Here is a 16735-nt window from a genome sequence, read left to right on the forward strand (position 1 = left end):
ATCCTAAACCTCAGTAAAAGTATGATGCCTTAGGAACAGAACAGCATTTACTAGTCTTGCACCAAAGATGCTAAAGGTCATAACACTTTCCTAGGAGATGTGAGTTTAAACAGACCTTAGCAGAGCTGAATCCTCTATCCTAGTGCTAATCAAGCCCTGGTTCACCGGTAGAGCAAGAGCATCTGTTCCTCTATTGGAATTATGGCATTTTTTTCCCTTTGTTATTCTTTCAAGCGCTTGAAATTAAATATTTATCATTGAGCTAGATAGTCAATTCCTGTAAGAATATTTCATTTTCACTTTGTGTTTTATTAAGGAAATATTCAATAACATGCCCTTCAGTTTTGCCGCGGGCCCTTTAACCTGTTATTCTATACCAGAAACACTAAGGAGGAGACCTATTCCTTGTGTCATCTTCTTGCAGGTGGGAACATTGTAAAATGTATGCATATGCAAAAATGTATTGCCCTACTCCTTACAGAAAGGTCCTTTCTTTTTTTCTATACCCGATCTACTCATAAGGGTACTGAAGATAGGAAATCAGGAGGACTTATAAGTGTGTACAAATGCAGTGTACTTCAGAAACAATATATATTTGGTAGGTCTAATTTCAGATAAAATAAATATAATTTCTGATAAATCTACTGTTCTTACAGACTACATCCTGTAAGATTAAAGCTGTCTTTGCTTTGAGGTAAAATTTTAGGTATATTTTGCCAAGACGTAGTACCCTATAATTATTTTTAAAACTGTGATTCAAAATTGAGGCCCAGCCCATTTCTGCCATTTTCTTCAGGCTTAGATCTGTCAGAGTAGATTTTCATACGCACAGAAAATGGCATGTTGGTGTTTTCCAACAGGAACACTTCCCTGTCTTCTATATTGGACATTATTTTATTACTAGGCAAGAGCTTCTATGTTCTTTCTTTCACTGTATAAAGGATTAATAGAGTACCTAGACATTCTTGGCTTTCAACTGTAGTAATATGGCTCTGACTTCAAGCAGGAACAATTTTAGTTTCCAGATCTAGTGGCTGCAAATGAGCATACAGCGACTGCGATCTTGGGATTAGGCAGGTCTCAGGATGCAGCTAAAACTTAATTAAAAGTTGCCTGGGAAAAATGAGCATGAAGAAAATTAATTTTAAAGAAAGAGAGAGAGAGAAGCTACTAGAAAAAGCTGCCTGTCTAGAGATGACCACTATTGTTTAATGAAGTCACATTCATAGGTGTAAATTCAGATGTGATCATCCTATTTGACCTCAAGTATAACACAACCCATACAATTTCACCCAGGAATTTTGGCCTTTCCCTCAGTAACTCAGAGTTGAGTTGATCTGATCTTTTACAAAAATACACAGTCTCTGTTGAAAGCGATGAGAAGTTTATCCCTCCTCACCAGCAATCTTACAGGTAATATTGCATACAAGAGGTTGTCACACTTCTAAAGTTACTCAGTCACTAACAGGAAAATCCATTTAAGAGACAAATCTACCCTGAACAAACAAGCCTTTAATCTCTTGCATTATCTTCATTGTAGTTGATTTTATTCTGGGATCCTGAGGAAAAGAGGCTTCTATAATTACACTGCCTGCATATGAATGTCTGTTTAATGACTTTTTAACCCATTAGTCAACCATGGGATAACAATCTCAAAGAAACATGTTTCCCAGAAATAGGTAGCTAGATAAAAAGAGTCTACTAATATACTACAGGACTTAAATCTGCATAGGAGAAAGTGGCTGTAAATGTTCCATGCATAGAAAAACTTCAGCTGCAATTTTATAGACACCACAAAACGGTGGTGTCTAACCTACAAAGTGTGGCAGTGAGAGTATATGACCTTTCCTCTGAAGAATGTAGCAAATGTGGATCACCAACATAGGACACTAAGGAACCCGGCTTACCTTGGCTGCGTCCTTAGGTCGCTGAGCTTCTGTTCAGATCGTCTTGGCTGTGCTTCCAGTTCTGCGAGTCTATCTGCACTTCTTTTCCCTTCATTACTCCTTTCACTAAATATGTTCCTATTTCAGTAAATGGAAGCATCCTGCTAAATGTTTTTTTTTCTGTATTTTGTTTCAGTGTAGAAAATGAAAACCTGTAAACTTGATTTCATCTCAACTCTTATTTACCTTTATAGTTTCAGCTACTAGCCCAACACCAATCATTAGCTGCACAGCTGTATCTCAGTGGATGCACATTCACACCTCCCTCATGAAGCTGGACACTGAACAAGTATAACTGAGGGACAATCCTTGCCTGAAAGATCTGCAAATAATAAGAATAATTAGTCATGCATTGAACTGAAGGCATAGAGAGGCAAAATAATGAATGAAAAAAAAACCTATGGGAGAACAGGAGCAAGGAGAGGGTCTTATAAGTGCCAATGCACCTAATCTCCCTAAAACTGCATGCCTAACAGTGCTACAGTTTAGTTCACTCTATAAGGTTTTATTTCAGCTAAACCAAATAACATATGGCTCTAACTGGCAGAGTTTATTCTGCAATAACAGGAACACATTTGGAAGATGCAAGGCCAAATGCTCTCAGTTGTGTGGAAATCAAACAGTATGAGATATCATGATGTTTATAAATAACAGTATATTGAACTAGAGAGAATTATAAGCAAGACAAAAATATCAAAAGGGTTCTGAGTAAACAAAAATAATTCAGAAAATACTCTTCCCTGTTTATTCATGACTAGTGAAAGACAACCAAACCCACTGAGCCTGAAGATCATGGGGCTTCCCCTTCCCACCCCACGCCAAACCAAAACCCATAGATACAACGGAAATTCAAAACAGTGCGCTTTCTTCATGTGAGGTGAACCATTCTATAGGCCTATATCAAAGATTTGAGATTTTAATGGGTAATCAGCCAGCTTGAGACATTCCCTCGAGGTGCCTGCATATTTTGATTACAGAAGAACTCAATGCTACAGCTCCACTGCTCAGGCTGAGCTCTCTGTGTCTAGTACCTTATATTATTAGACATATATTTTGTATTAATTTATACCTTGGGGAATAACCTCACATTAGTCTCCAACTTGAAGAAATCACCTGTCTCTTTAAATTGACATCAGGTGGGGCTCCTACAGCCACATAGTAAAAGCTTCCTCACATACACGTATTCACTGTAAGAAAAGGTCTCTCTCAGGGACCAAAAGATGACATAAATGGCCACTTAGAAGTCTTGCCCAGCTGCAGTATTACCAGCACTTGTCATTCACGTCTCACGAGTAAAACTCTAAAAAGATCATGAAAATAGGCTTCGTTCGTATGTTTTTATTATTATTATTTATTTCCAATTTCTCCTCTGTCACTGTGAGGACCTGATGACTTTGAATTCTTTAAAAGTGAACACACTGATTCTCACTCAACCACATTACCCCAGAATATGATGTATTAGGAAAATCATCGAATACTGTAAGGCTCACAAATAAAATCACAGCAGCTGGCCACATGGTTGAATGAGCCACTCTCCTTAGGATCTTTGTATAGCCCAAACAAGTTGGCTTGAGCAGCTCTTCTCTTCAAAGTCTTTATATAAGATGAAGCCAAAATGAATTACTATAGCTAATAAGCGGTAGCCTGTCCTGATTAAGCTCTTTTTGTTATCTGGCTTTATCTGTTCATAACCCCCTATTTACACTTTTGTGAGTATAGTCAGTGTATATATGAGCTTCTGCAAACAGGTTTGCATCTGTATTACCTAGCCAAAAACAAACCAGCTGCAAAACAAAACAAAACAAACAAACAGAAAGCTATTGCACAATTATGCACAAGATAGTAAGTCTGTCTGAGAAGAGAATAAGAACCAAGTCTCAGTGCCTTGTTTACATCTATTTAGCCATTTTACTCACTGAAAATACAGAAAAGGTGTTGTGTCCATTGATGTATAACTACAGCCAGGTAGCTTAATGTTATCTGTAGCCACTTTCCCCCTTTCAGAATTCCATGGCCAATTTGCTTGCTTTTTTTGCATCTTTATTGTGTACTTCTGCCTGCTGACTTGTGTGGCTAACCTTTCTCATCCTGTTCCTCAGAAATAGAGTCCAGCTATTTGCTGTTGGGTACCATTGGAGAAGGCCATCTTCTAGTCCAAATTGAAACAATTTCACTTAAAAGTGCCAAAATGATCAGTTGTAGCTAAAGAGCTACTTTCTTAGGTCATGACCTAAGAAAGATGCACACACTCCAGAAAAAATGAAATAAAATAATATATATATATATATATACACACAACTTGAGATACCACATACTCTATGGCTGAGATCCAAACAAGGAATTTGAGCATGACTTCCATGAAATCCAAGATGCTGTGTCCAACAGTAAAGTTGTCACAGCTCCTTGAGTTTTGCTGTACTTAAATCAGGAGGCATGTATCCTTTTACCATAAAAATTCCCTAGATACCTTAAATTCTGAATCTCTATGGGCATACAGTCTCCTAAGCCCTCACAGCCAGAGAAGCCAAAGTCAGAGTCCTGACAAAGCTTTAAATCCACAAACTAGAGGTTTCTCTACTTATCACCTAAACACACTGAAGCACCTTCTGAAAATAATGCTACAAATGTCTTTTTCTTTTTTAAAACATGGCCATGGTAAGAGCATACACATGCCTTCCCTATTCACTATTTTGAGGGTAAGAGCACTTATCACTGAAAAGCAGCTTCAGTTTGCCTGAAGATACTCAGCTCAACACATCCTCTTCCAAGAGGCTATCCTAACTTTAAATCTATGCAGGCAAAGAACAGCACACTCAAAGCCCTCCCACTGAAGGTTTTCTATTTTCCATAAAGGTATTAAAGTATTTCCTCCTGGAGAAGTGGGAAAATTATAAATATTAAAAAAATAATAAAAAAAATATAGAAATATAAAATGATCCTGAGCCTGTGATTACAACATTCAGCTTGCAACAGGGAAACGGAAGTCCTGGTTCTTTCATAAAGTCTCTTTATGTATTAAACTGTCATGGGATAAAATACAGAAGCAGTACCTAATGCAGAGACTGGGCAGCACAGTTCCCTCTTGAAAATCAGTCTGTAACTCCCTGGAGAATCAGTACTCCCTTTCCCAGTGATTCTGTAGTCAACCATTCACCACTATAAGCTATTGCCACCATCTGACCTGTTTCCCTGGGAGAAGGGGGTCTTCATCTACTTACCCTCAGTGAGCTGAGTATGCAGAGGGACTAAGCCTCCTGAAGTTTAACTATAGGACAAATGGATCAATGATTCCTACCTCCTTTATTCTATTATTAATAAGGAAAACCAGGATTTCAGTTGCATTTTAAAAAGAAAATTTACAGATGCTGGCCTGTAGGAGAAACTTCTTAGCTGTGAATTCTTCATGAGGGAAGACATTTCTTCATAGTTCTCAGCAAAAGTCCTAAAATTTGGGGAGAGGGCACACTGGTATGTAAAACACTTCACTCATTACTGTTTCTGTTACTAAATTAAGTGTCTATGCCCATAGCTCTCTTTTAGGCATACAGTTCTGCCCATGTATTGCCAGCACTATCACTAGGACTTCTTTGAAAGAGCCTTGATGCAGATTCCTGAGTTCCTCGCCAGAGGCTATAAACCAGAAGTGAAAAGAAGCTTTCAGAAGTGAAGAGGCTGTCTCCATTTCTTGGAACTCTTTTGAAACACTTTAAGAATGTTTCTCAAAAACCTATGTTCAGTCCTTAGATTTCAGTCTCTTTCTCAATTTAAATCTACAACAGATGTTTAAAAATAGACCTGAAAATTTGTTTGACCCTGATCAATCCATTTGTTTGGGTTGATCCAAACAGTTTATTGGTAGACATTTTAATTTTCTTATTTGGTTAAAGGAAAAACTAATTTTGTATAAAATGGTTATCCTATTATTAGTAAAGTGATTTGTGTTTACATTTGCTCAATATTATGGGCTGGTTTCTGATACAAAATTAAAAGTATCATGGAAGACTTTATATTTAAATATTAGGAAAAAATCTTACTTCATAGTAGACAATTTAATAATTTGGGAAACCACTCTAATATAATCTTTTCTTATTTCAGATGAAAGCTTTATTTATTTAATAAACATCTTGTGGCTATTTTATGTCATCACCTCTAGAAAACTAATTCCAAACTTATTAAAACACATGTGATGATTTGAAATTCTAGACCACTGAATAGTGGAAAATTTTAAGCATGCTGAGTCCTGAAGGCAGTTTTTCCTACAAGAAAGGCAAAACAATATAGAGGTGAAAACAAGTTATGACAGGCTGTGCATGGACAGTGCTGATGTCTGTGCATATGTGTCTTCGACTCTGTAAATATTCTGGAATTAATTTAAACTTAATTTGCCACCTTTTTTGTATATTCAAGTGGTACACATATATTCAAGTAGTACTAAAACTCTTCCACAATTATCTAACACCTGACTTTTTAAAAATGTTCTGTGGGCAGCTACTAATAGCTGCCTACCTATCCAAGAGCAGCCATAGTGTTTCTGCAGAAGGGGTTAGCCCTTACAGCAAACAGATTACTGCTGGTTTGAGAAAGCAGATACACTCAATTTTAGCTCTTTTCCCATCCTCCTACAAATCCCAGATAGGCACAAGCAGAGTTATGCCTCAAGCCCGTGTCACATGTCGTCACAGGGCCCTATAGACTACAGAGCAGTTACTGATGGTGTGTGGTGCACACTTCAAGCTGCAGCTGAGATGCTTGAAGAGGTTACTGCTTCTGCTGCCAGTCTGCCCCAGCACGCTGAGGGAAGCCAAACCTCCCTGTGCAGTCACTTCCTAACCTCCCAAAATGATCTTGCTTAGGCAAAAGTCATTGCGCTATTTACAGAACCAGCTTAGAAAGCAAACATACTGGCAGGGCCAGAGGGTCAGTATGCGCAGGTACGGAAAGGGTGAAGCTTTAGAAACGTGGAGACTTCAAGGCCTGAAGGCAGCTGAGCTGTAGTTGGAACAACATGTTGGACTGCAGCTGGAGAGGTCTGCAACCACACTGATAAATAGCTGCACATCATTATGGAAATATTTAAAACCACTCAATTTCAAAATAGTCTTGATGACCTGTGATTCCTCCTGGGAATGGCTGGGCAATTTAATTGTGGTTATACGGAATTGTCATTGATTAGGGCTGGCTGGTGTGTGGTAATACCTGTTTGTTTGTGGTGAGTGGTGGTGGTGAATCAGCCCAGTGTCTAGTATATGCCAAATAGCATTAATCCCACAAATATGGAAGGAAAGCACCATTTGGAGAATAGGTTTAAAATAGACAGGCTAGCGGTTTTCTAGGAGTGCAGTAAGGAAATCTGAAGAATGGAGGATGAAAAAACATAAACTAGTGAAACCATTTAATTCATGGAAAATTATAGTCTCAGCTAATAGAGAGAAGTCAGAGAAGGGAGAAATCACAGCAGATTTACAGAAGTAGAAGCTCTGTGGAAACAGTGATTAAGCAAACCTGATCTATCTACCTGATCCTCCTCTAGCTTACAGTATGCTGACCCAGAGGTTATACTGTCTCCAACTCCACCCCACAACTGCTCATCAGACATACAGAACTGCTAGCTGAAATGACTGTCTGATCACACCCTGACCTACCTTGGTCAAAATGACTAAAGAACTGTTTAAGTAAAAGATCTTTGCTGGCTGGACTCATTTTGACTGAAACTATTTCAGAAGTGTTCACAAAAGACGTTCACCTTCTAGTTTGGAAAAAGCTAACATATTCCAGAAATAATAAGATAATGAGGGCAGTAATGCTATTATTTGGTGTAAATGACAGCACACAATGGCATGTGTCTGACCAGAAATAGCATCACTCAACAGATACCCAGCTATGCCTACTTAGTGAGGTGTGGCTGCACAGTACTGGTCAGAACCACAGCCAGATGGCTATGTCAGGTTTGCCAAGGACAATTTTCTTTGTGGCAGTGCTCAAAGCAGAAGCACGTGCAATTGAATCATAAATGCTTTCACTAATATGTTTTTCTGGAAGGGAATGCATATGCAGATAGAAAAGAGTACTCCAGAAATCCTAATAGATCATCCAGAAGAACAAGAAAAAGGAAGGATCACGTTATGTACGCCATCCTTCCTGTAATCTTATTTAAGCATTCGCACAGATCATTTTCAGAAATGGGATCATAGGCTAGACAAAAGATGCACATGAACAGGACTGCAAGCTTTGAAGTTCTTGAGGGTCTATATGCACTCATACACGAGTAGTGATAGTAATGTGGGCAACATCCATAAACTCCTCCTAACTCTGACTGCCGGTGGTTCCACTAAGTTTTCACACTGTTTTCCTGAATAAGATAAACAGAGACCTGGCTTTTGTAATGTTCTTTGAGAATACTTTAGCAATGGACACTAGACATTAACAATGGATTGGGCAAGCAGAAAAGGATCAAAAATCTGGGCAGCTGGATGAGGTTCCATAAATGAGTATAACTGCATACATACTCCAGCATGATGGTTGTCAGATAAGCAGAGGTAGTGGGAAGCCACCCAAACTGTGTGTGATATATGATACAATCCATTAAGGAATTTAAAATGCTAACACCTTTTGAGAGGGTGAGGGTGACATTCTTCCTAGCATTATTTCTATCTGCTGCATCTCTGGCTTTTGTAAGCATAGCCATTCCTCCTTGAGACAGGCCGTGCTGTCAACCATCAGCATAAGTCACTGGTCCAGGCATAGAGCAGCAATGTATTAGTCACCTTCTTTCTAAAACAAGTATTCTGTGGATTTAGGGAGAATTTCTGTCTTTGCAGATCACAAAGCAGTAGATTTTGAACCAGACTCTCCCATTCACCCTTTCACACCTTATCAGTTGTTCAACATTTTGGTTGAGGTCTCCCTAATTTCTTACATCTGAATGTATTTCAGCTCTTTGAAGGAAGAATAATTTATATCAAACAAGCAAACACTCAGCTGCTATCCGAATGTGTTACTTTCAGAGAGATTACTAAAGAAATATATAAATAAATAAATAAATAAATAAATAAATAAATAAAAGTGAAAGAAATGTAGCAAGAAACAGCAAACCTAAGATTACAATTAAATTAGCAGAAATTACTGCTGAGGGAGAATATGGCTGATGCCTATAAATACATCAGAGAGTAAAGCTGCAGAAAGAGAGATCAGTACCAGGTTCTTCAAGTGCTGACAGACACCAGTTTGGGGGGCTGTGCTGGGATGGTTTAAAACCCTATCAAGTCCATCTGCTCACACACCCCTCAATCTACCCTCCACATCACCATGGAGGATTTTTGCCTATGGCAAACGAAAGCCACCCTTCAGCCTACCATGTTAGCATTAATATATTTCCAGCAATAAGTCTGCACTGTACACCAGGCTGTACACTGGGGTGGCCAAAGTGCAGTTGTGTTTTCTGCAGCATATGATTTGTGGACAGGACTCACCAGAAAACGCTGATGTTTACATCTAGGTGCAGTTGCTTAACTCATAGAAGCAAACTCCATATATTCATCATTCTCACAAAATCCTTTTCTTATGAGCATGGGGGCGAGGAAGTGCAAGGCCTATCTTTCTCTCTTAGTTTTCACCTCCTTGAGGTCTTATACACAAAGTTCATATATTCCCCCTATTTTAATTTTGGCGGGTTTAGCAGGAGTGTCCTCTCCCCACTAACACATACTGGTCTCATAACCATCAGGCTCCTTGATGAGAGGTATTATTAGGAAAAAAAAATAGGAAAATGCAGCCTGCATGCTAAAGAATGTAAAACTAGGTACTTGGGTTCATTGAGTCTAACTATATCAACATTGAAGGGGTAATAAAGCTTCAGCTAATAAATACTAATAACCTCTAAACATGACTTAATAGCTTTGATTTAATGACTTTGGGCTATATCCAATGACAGAGTTAGGGTCCCAGAAGTGTTAAGATCTCCAGTACGGAAACTGCAGGTCTGATTTAGGTGCTTGTGTTCCCCAAAAGGGAGAATTAGCACCTCAAAACAGGACCCAAAACAGCCAGCTCAGTGGGGAGCAAACGAGCTGCTCTCTCCAGGGCAGGTTGAGGGGTTGATTTCTGTCCTCATCAGATGCAAAGCCCACCATCCTCTTCTAAACCTAGTATTTCTTCTTTGAAGGAACAGTGTGAGGTTACTCTTTTCTTTTTTCTTTTTTCTTTTTTTTTTTTTAACTTCTAATGGAAGCAGAAAAATATTTTAAAGTCTGCTGATTGCTATTTCCATGTAAGTGGTGAGGGTCAATATCTTTAGACTAAATGATTAGAGCGCACACAATTTAGGAGAATACCTCAACCCCTAGGCACTGGAAGAAGATGGAGCAGTTTTTCTTAGAAGTGTGTTTGTTTGTTTGTTTGTTTAATAACAATGTATTAGAAGAGAATAAAAAATCTGTCTGCTAAGTGAATTGTTCTGGTGCAGACAAACTAGTAAGAAAGTGCAATGTAGTCAAAGGTGAATGATATGGCTCTGCAGTAAATTACATGGCTCTCATCACTTTATGTGATATATGTGTGAATAATTAAAAACTTGAGGCTGCTGTGTTTGGGTTAGAAACAAGGATTTGATTTCTGTTATATAATATCTAAAAGCAAATACTCATCAGTCACACTAAAAATTATTGTTGTGTGATCTATATAAATTGAGAAAATTAAGAACAACATGTCAACATGTTGCTCCCACAAGTGAAAGGCAACAAGGTTCAAACTATTTCTTTATTTTGTCTTTTCACCAGTGTAGCTGAAAATACAGTCAAATTACTCAATAATCCGTGTGTGTGTGTGTGTATGTGTGACAGAATCTTTCTCTCCCCCCACCGAAGGAAACTCAACTCAGAGAATTTTACAGGCATTTCTATTGACTCTGTGAATAATCTTGACTCTACGGATTATCCTCAAGCAGCTATGGAGAACACAAAAGCTTTCCCTAGAACACAGGAAAAAGAATACTGATGCAGCCTGCGGCAGATTTTTTTTTTTCCTCAGCTCTCAAGTGACTTTTAAGAGCCAGCCGGTCTGGAAAACTATGTATTTGTTTGTAGGAAAGGTAAACACTGCCAAAATCAACAAGTTCCTTCCTTAGGGGGCTGTAGAGCAAATTGGTCCACAGATTAAGACAGTTCAGTCAAGTCATGTTGGGGCTGACATAAACCCTTTAGGCTCCACAGCTTTTACTCCAGAAAATTTGAAAAGAATTGATAAATCTCTTCTGGAGAAATTATACATAGTAAGCTCGCAAAAAAAAAATATATATATATAAATAATTGCTCTTCTCTGTAAATATCCTGGCACAGAATGATCTGGGGAGGGGAGTTGTTAACTGAGACAGCCAGTAGGTTTACTAGTGGTTTTCTTTGCATTGGGTCAAATAGGCTCTGTCTTGACTCACTAGACTAGTATTGGTGAAGGATTTAATGGTGATTAGAGCTGTGTAAAATGATCTCATATGTTGTCACCTGCCAAAGAAATTTCAGTGGGTGAAGTCTAACCCTATTCACAAGTCATTTTTCCAGCCTAAGCCAGGAAATGTGTTAAACAAGCAGAGCCACAGTGTCTTACAGAGGTGCATTTCATCTTCATGAATGTACAGGATGTGCATGAGAGACAGAGTGAGAAGGGAGAAACACGGCATTTTAGAGTTTGCTTTGCACTTTCCCAGCACTTTTTGTTTCAAAGGCATTAAAGAAATAAGATTAACTGTTTTTTAATCCTGGTAAGACACAAAAGCATTCATCACTCTGATTTCATAGATCAAGAAACAGAGGGAAATAGAAACTCAATCCTGGTGCCAATTCTGGTGCTATAAATCATGAGAAAATTTTATCAGAAACAGTGTAATAGGAAAGTAACACAAAGTTTTCAAATTGTTCTGCTCAACTGAGGTGACTAAAACTTTAGCAAGCAGTTCTGAATAGTTTGGCTGGCTGTAGCTGACATGGCCAGGTCATGCACAGTTCATTTGGACTTTATTGGCATGACTACATCTTCACATACAGCTACAGGAAATCAGCAATACAGCTGGGAGGGAACCCAGGTCTCCTGACTAGCAGTTCTGTGTATTAATGACAATACTCTGCTCCAGGTCTCCTGACTAGCAGTTCTGTGTATTAATGACAATACTCTGCTTCCTAGTCCCTTACATCCTCACAGAATTTTTCAAACGTTAACTAATGCATCAGTCAGGTTTGTTTGAGAGGGAGATGCAACAAGCAAGCTCAAAATGAAAAGCATGTAGGGCCAGCATTTCAGTGGGAAAAGGTTAAATCACTCTAATTAAATCCCACAGAGCCTCTCTGTTCAGAAACCACCACATTTAAAAGCAATGAGGGTTAACATCTCATTAACAGGGAGGTTGGTTGCTATAAGGCTGCTATATAAAGATTTTTGATACTTACTCATGCTGGAAATCAGTACAGGGGAATGTTATATTCAAAGGTCTTTGTCAGAAAAGCTGGAGAACAGCTAATCAACACAGTTACACTCTCATTTTGACCTAAATTTACATGGTTCTGCAGACTTTTCCTTTTTCTGCAGATCTGTGCCTGAGACCCTACATGCTGCGTGACAAAGCTGGAGGGAGTATGCCTGTACATCAGGTCATCTCACTGGCATGCTCTGTCTTATGGCAGAGCTGTTGCACTTGCTGGTTGGTTCCAGGAAGCATCAAGCCTGCTTGCAGTGACTGTGAGGATGCACTGTTCGATCTCCCGTGGACACAACTCCATCCTGTTCCAGGAACCCAGGCACAGGCACTGAGCACCAGCAGGGATAAATGCTATGGAAATTCCTCGAGTGCATGAGACAGAGATACCACAGCACCAACACAGCCTGAGTCCTGCTGCCAAGTGTGGATCTGGCTTGTAGAAATGATCTCTGCGTTAGTAATTACCGAACATGAACTTCTTTGTATTGATCCTACCAGCTTAGGACCTCTCTTGACAACATTTTCAATTTATCACTGCCAGAGAAAAAAAGTTTTCACATTTAGTATAAGTGAAGATAGTAAAACTTTGCCTGTTCTTCAAAGATTATTGATTGATATTAATGAAGTGTTGCTTAAGTAATGAGTGACTAAGAAACGTTAAAGAGAGACCTGAGGAAATACATGCTTAATGTATTACCCATAGCCGAGGAAGAGAAGAAACTCACACCAGACAGAAGAAAATAGCAAACAAGCAGCATATGTGCTGTTAGCAATTCAGAAATACAACCCCCAACTCTACCCATTGAAGGGTAAATTTACAATATCTCTCATGGTTAGATGAGAGAAAGATACATTTCTAACATAGCCATAAGTTAATAACTTTAGTTAGTTTCTCATATAGCTGAAAAGCAGCAACAGGCATCACTGTTGTTATCACCACATGGTGGTAACAGAATTCAATGAATTCCGAAGGAAAACACTTAAGAAGTCAAAACATAAGCCTGACTGAATGAAAAGCTGAAGTGAAGTGTAAGCCCAACACAGAGAATGGAAAAGTACTGGATAAAACATTGGAAAATATACTGCAGGGAACAATCCCACTTTGGCAGTGGGATAGATTAAATGACCTAATACAACTTTTCCATCCCTAATTTATATGATTCTATGATTCAACAAAAACAAACTCTGAAACTAAAAACTAAATCAGGTCTATAACCTGGCTACCATATTTTATAAAAGTGTATATACACATTTCTATAGGTATTTAAAATAGAGACTCTCTTGGCACTAGTACTACAGGAGATATATGCAGACTGTCAGATTTCCTCTTAAAACATTCATCTGGCTGCCAGGCTGAACAGATGCCAGCAGCCTAAGAATAACCCTGAAAACAGTCTGAAAAGAAATAATTGTTAAAACTAAAAAAGTCGATTATATTGATTGCCATGGGCTAAAAATCTAGTTTCGTTGTGAAAATGAAGGCAATGTCAATAAAAAAAAAATCAACAACAAAAACAGGAACAGCAGGAAGGCTGGGCCCCATTTGTGAGTAGTTCTGCTGTAGAATGAATTTTAGGCACTAAGAGTTCTTTAAAAGGTTATTCTTCTCCTCAGTAGGGGATCAGGAGAAGAGGTAAGTGTTGTAGGAAAGTCCTTGTAGTATATTGTTTATAAATACACAATTCAAACTTGTACAAATAAAGTCCAACACTTGAACTGACCTTTAATGAGTAGGCTGATCAGAAGACATAGTATTCGATTCCTCCACTTACTGTGTAGATGTACATCATCAGAAACGTAATAAAAGTATGGAACACATTTAAGGTTTCTCTCTCTCTCCCTCTCTCTCCCTCTCTCTCCCTCCCTCTCTCTCTCTCTCTCTCATGTTCTTCTTTTAAAGGAAATCAGTACTCACAAGAGACTGGAAAGTGAGATCTATATGCTTAGGTTCTCTTAGCTTAGTATAAAGGTATTCCAAATAAGAACATGCACTAACAAAGGTTGTCCTGTTTTCTGAGAAGGGAAATACTGACTTTCAAATGTGCTTCCCCATGCAGATAATCCTATGACCACAGAGGTTCCTGTAGTTGTAAATAATTTGAGACCACCTGGACATCTGTCTACTACAGACAGCCCCGGGAAATAACTCATTCAAAAAGAAAAATGAAGTCTTCTTATTTGAGTCCCTTGGTACATGTCCGTAGCTCTGAGGCTAATCAATTAGCTCCCAGAAGAAGAATGGGTGGCTCTGTTCTGGAGCACCAGCTTCACTGCCTTTCCAAACGGGAAGAACCCTGTCATCCTGCCTTAAATAAGGAACAAGCCTCACTGCTGTGGAGGACAAAAACTGTGGTTTAAACAAACAGTTTATTAAAGGGGCAATTGTAAAAGAAAAGATTTATCCTTTTTTTTTTTTTTAAGGTGTTCTTGTCCTGCCTGAGAAAAATAGCTACTATGAATTGCATTTCCACAACTGTAAGCTTCCAATTATTCAAGTTGCTCAGAATAGCAACTCAAAGGAAATTTTCCTCAAAGGAAAAAAAAACACTAAAAGTGTTGAGAAAAGCAAATGCTGGACAGACCATATTCAAAGACACATTTACCACTAGAGCTGGATAAAACAAATTTACCTGGGAAGGTGTCTCAACAGTTTCCTTTTGGTAGAATAAAAACACTAGGTCCATGAAATTGCAGGCTCCTTCAGTTGCTTTTAAGCCCTTTCAAAACTGCCTTATTCATTACCCTCCCACTTCCCACATCTGCTTTAGCCTTTATTCTACAGCAGATGTTAACACAACAGTCAAAACCGTACAGAATCTCACATCTTGTGACTTAAGAATATTTTCAAAAGCCTCTGAGAGATTTAGGAGCCAACACTACTGATTTTCAGAAAGCCTTGGCCTCCTGGGACAAGATTCACAAGTTGTTTTGGAAAATTTCTATTCTGAGAGTCAGAGTTCCCACTGCTCTTTCCCAGCTGGTGGTGGCCCTGGAGGCCACAGTCTTTGGTGGCAGAGGCAGCATTACTGCCAGTATAAGACTAGCAGAAGTCCTGAGTAGGAATTTGATGCTAAAGATGGCAATGTTATAGCTAGTCTCCTCTTTTACAGTTAGATTGGTTCGTCTGTCTTCAAATTGATACATTTCTTTGACTGCTGCAATGATTTTCAGTTGTAGATATGTCAATTCTGTAAGTTATACATAGCATTATAAGTTCAGGCTTCTTGACTTTCACAAACATAAAACTTGACTTGTGTAATTCCTTTGTACAATTCATGGATCAGTGCATAACACAAACACCTCCCCAGCAAATAAGCAGCCATGTAGAAGAAAAATGCTCTACAAGGCAGAGCCAGAGGATATTTTGTGCATGAGCTCTAACTCACAAGCCATGAACTCAAAAAAAAAAAAAAAAAAAAACCTCTCTTAAAGTGTTATGACATTTGATTATGACATTTATTTTGAAGATCCACATACATATACCTCTTTGCGTAACTGAATCTGTGCCCAAGGTTCTCTGTGCATCTGTTTTAGAGTATCTGGGGACAGTGTTTCTCAGTTCCTTAGATCTTTTCCTTTCTGTTAATTAAGTAGTCTGCACTTTAAGAGTAAAGACAGAAAAGCAAGAAATTAAGTGAAGAAAAAAGCTGAAGGAAAAAAGCCCCCCCTAACTTGCCAAACAGGACATGTTCCTGAGAAGTAGGACACCTGGAGCTGAAACAAAGTTGGATGCAGCCCACTCTCCAGGGCTATGTTCTCTAACCAGGCCTCTATCCTGCAGGTGAGAGATGCTAGAAAACATGTAGGAAGCTAGAAACTGGATTGGGTGTGTCTACCCAGCTAGAAAAATAATATATATTTGAGTATGTGCTACGTGGAGCAAAGTACTACTGCAACAATTTAAATGGGTCTCTACACCAGAAGTGAAACTGGATGGTAATGTGCAAACAGCTAAGATAGTACTTAGTTTTCCACTTTAGAAGAAACAAGCTGCTGACAAGGATCTGCACTGTAATCACAAGTGTTTAAATAGGGTCCTTTAGAAAACAGGTCTCCAAGTATCCAGGTTCTTTTTGAAATGGGACACTGGTGCTTCTGAACTTACCTTCACTGTTCAGTAGAGTGTTGTGCACAGACATCCCAATGAGTGCCAGACCTGGAAGGGCTATAGCTGTCTTAGGTGGCTCCAAGGGTCCTCGGCCCCAAGAGCACTGGACTCGGTGGATGTCCCAACCTGGGTAACCATGACTCAAGTTCTGGCTTTTGTTTATAATGGTTAAATACTACCTTTTGTACCTATATCTAAAATACATCCCTCGGGCATCTG

At 38.8% G+C, this 16735-nt stretch overlaps 1 protein-coding gene across 1 annotated transcript in view; it reads right to left on the reverse strand.

The window, feature by feature from the left end:
• The window catches only part of LOC308190043 (uncharacterized protein), a 316509-nt gene that overhangs the window by 76176 nt on the left and 223598 nt on the right, over window positions 1–16735 (reverse strand). The window contains exons 15-16 of the mRNA XM_080580892.1: window positions 2133–2268; window positions 1908–2024 (exon numbers count right to left, since the gene is read on the reverse strand). The gene's annotated coding sequence lies outside the window, so the exon portion shown is untranslated. The remainder of the gene's footprint in view (window positions 1–1907; window positions 2025–2132; window positions 2269–16735) is intronic.

This window comes from Anser brachyrhynchus, assembly GCF_964034855.1.
Source record: "Anser brachyrhynchus genome assembly, chromosome: 2".
NCBI classification, from domain to species: Eukaryota; Metazoa; Chordata; class Aves; order Anseriformes; family Anatidae; genus Anser; species Anser brachyrhynchus.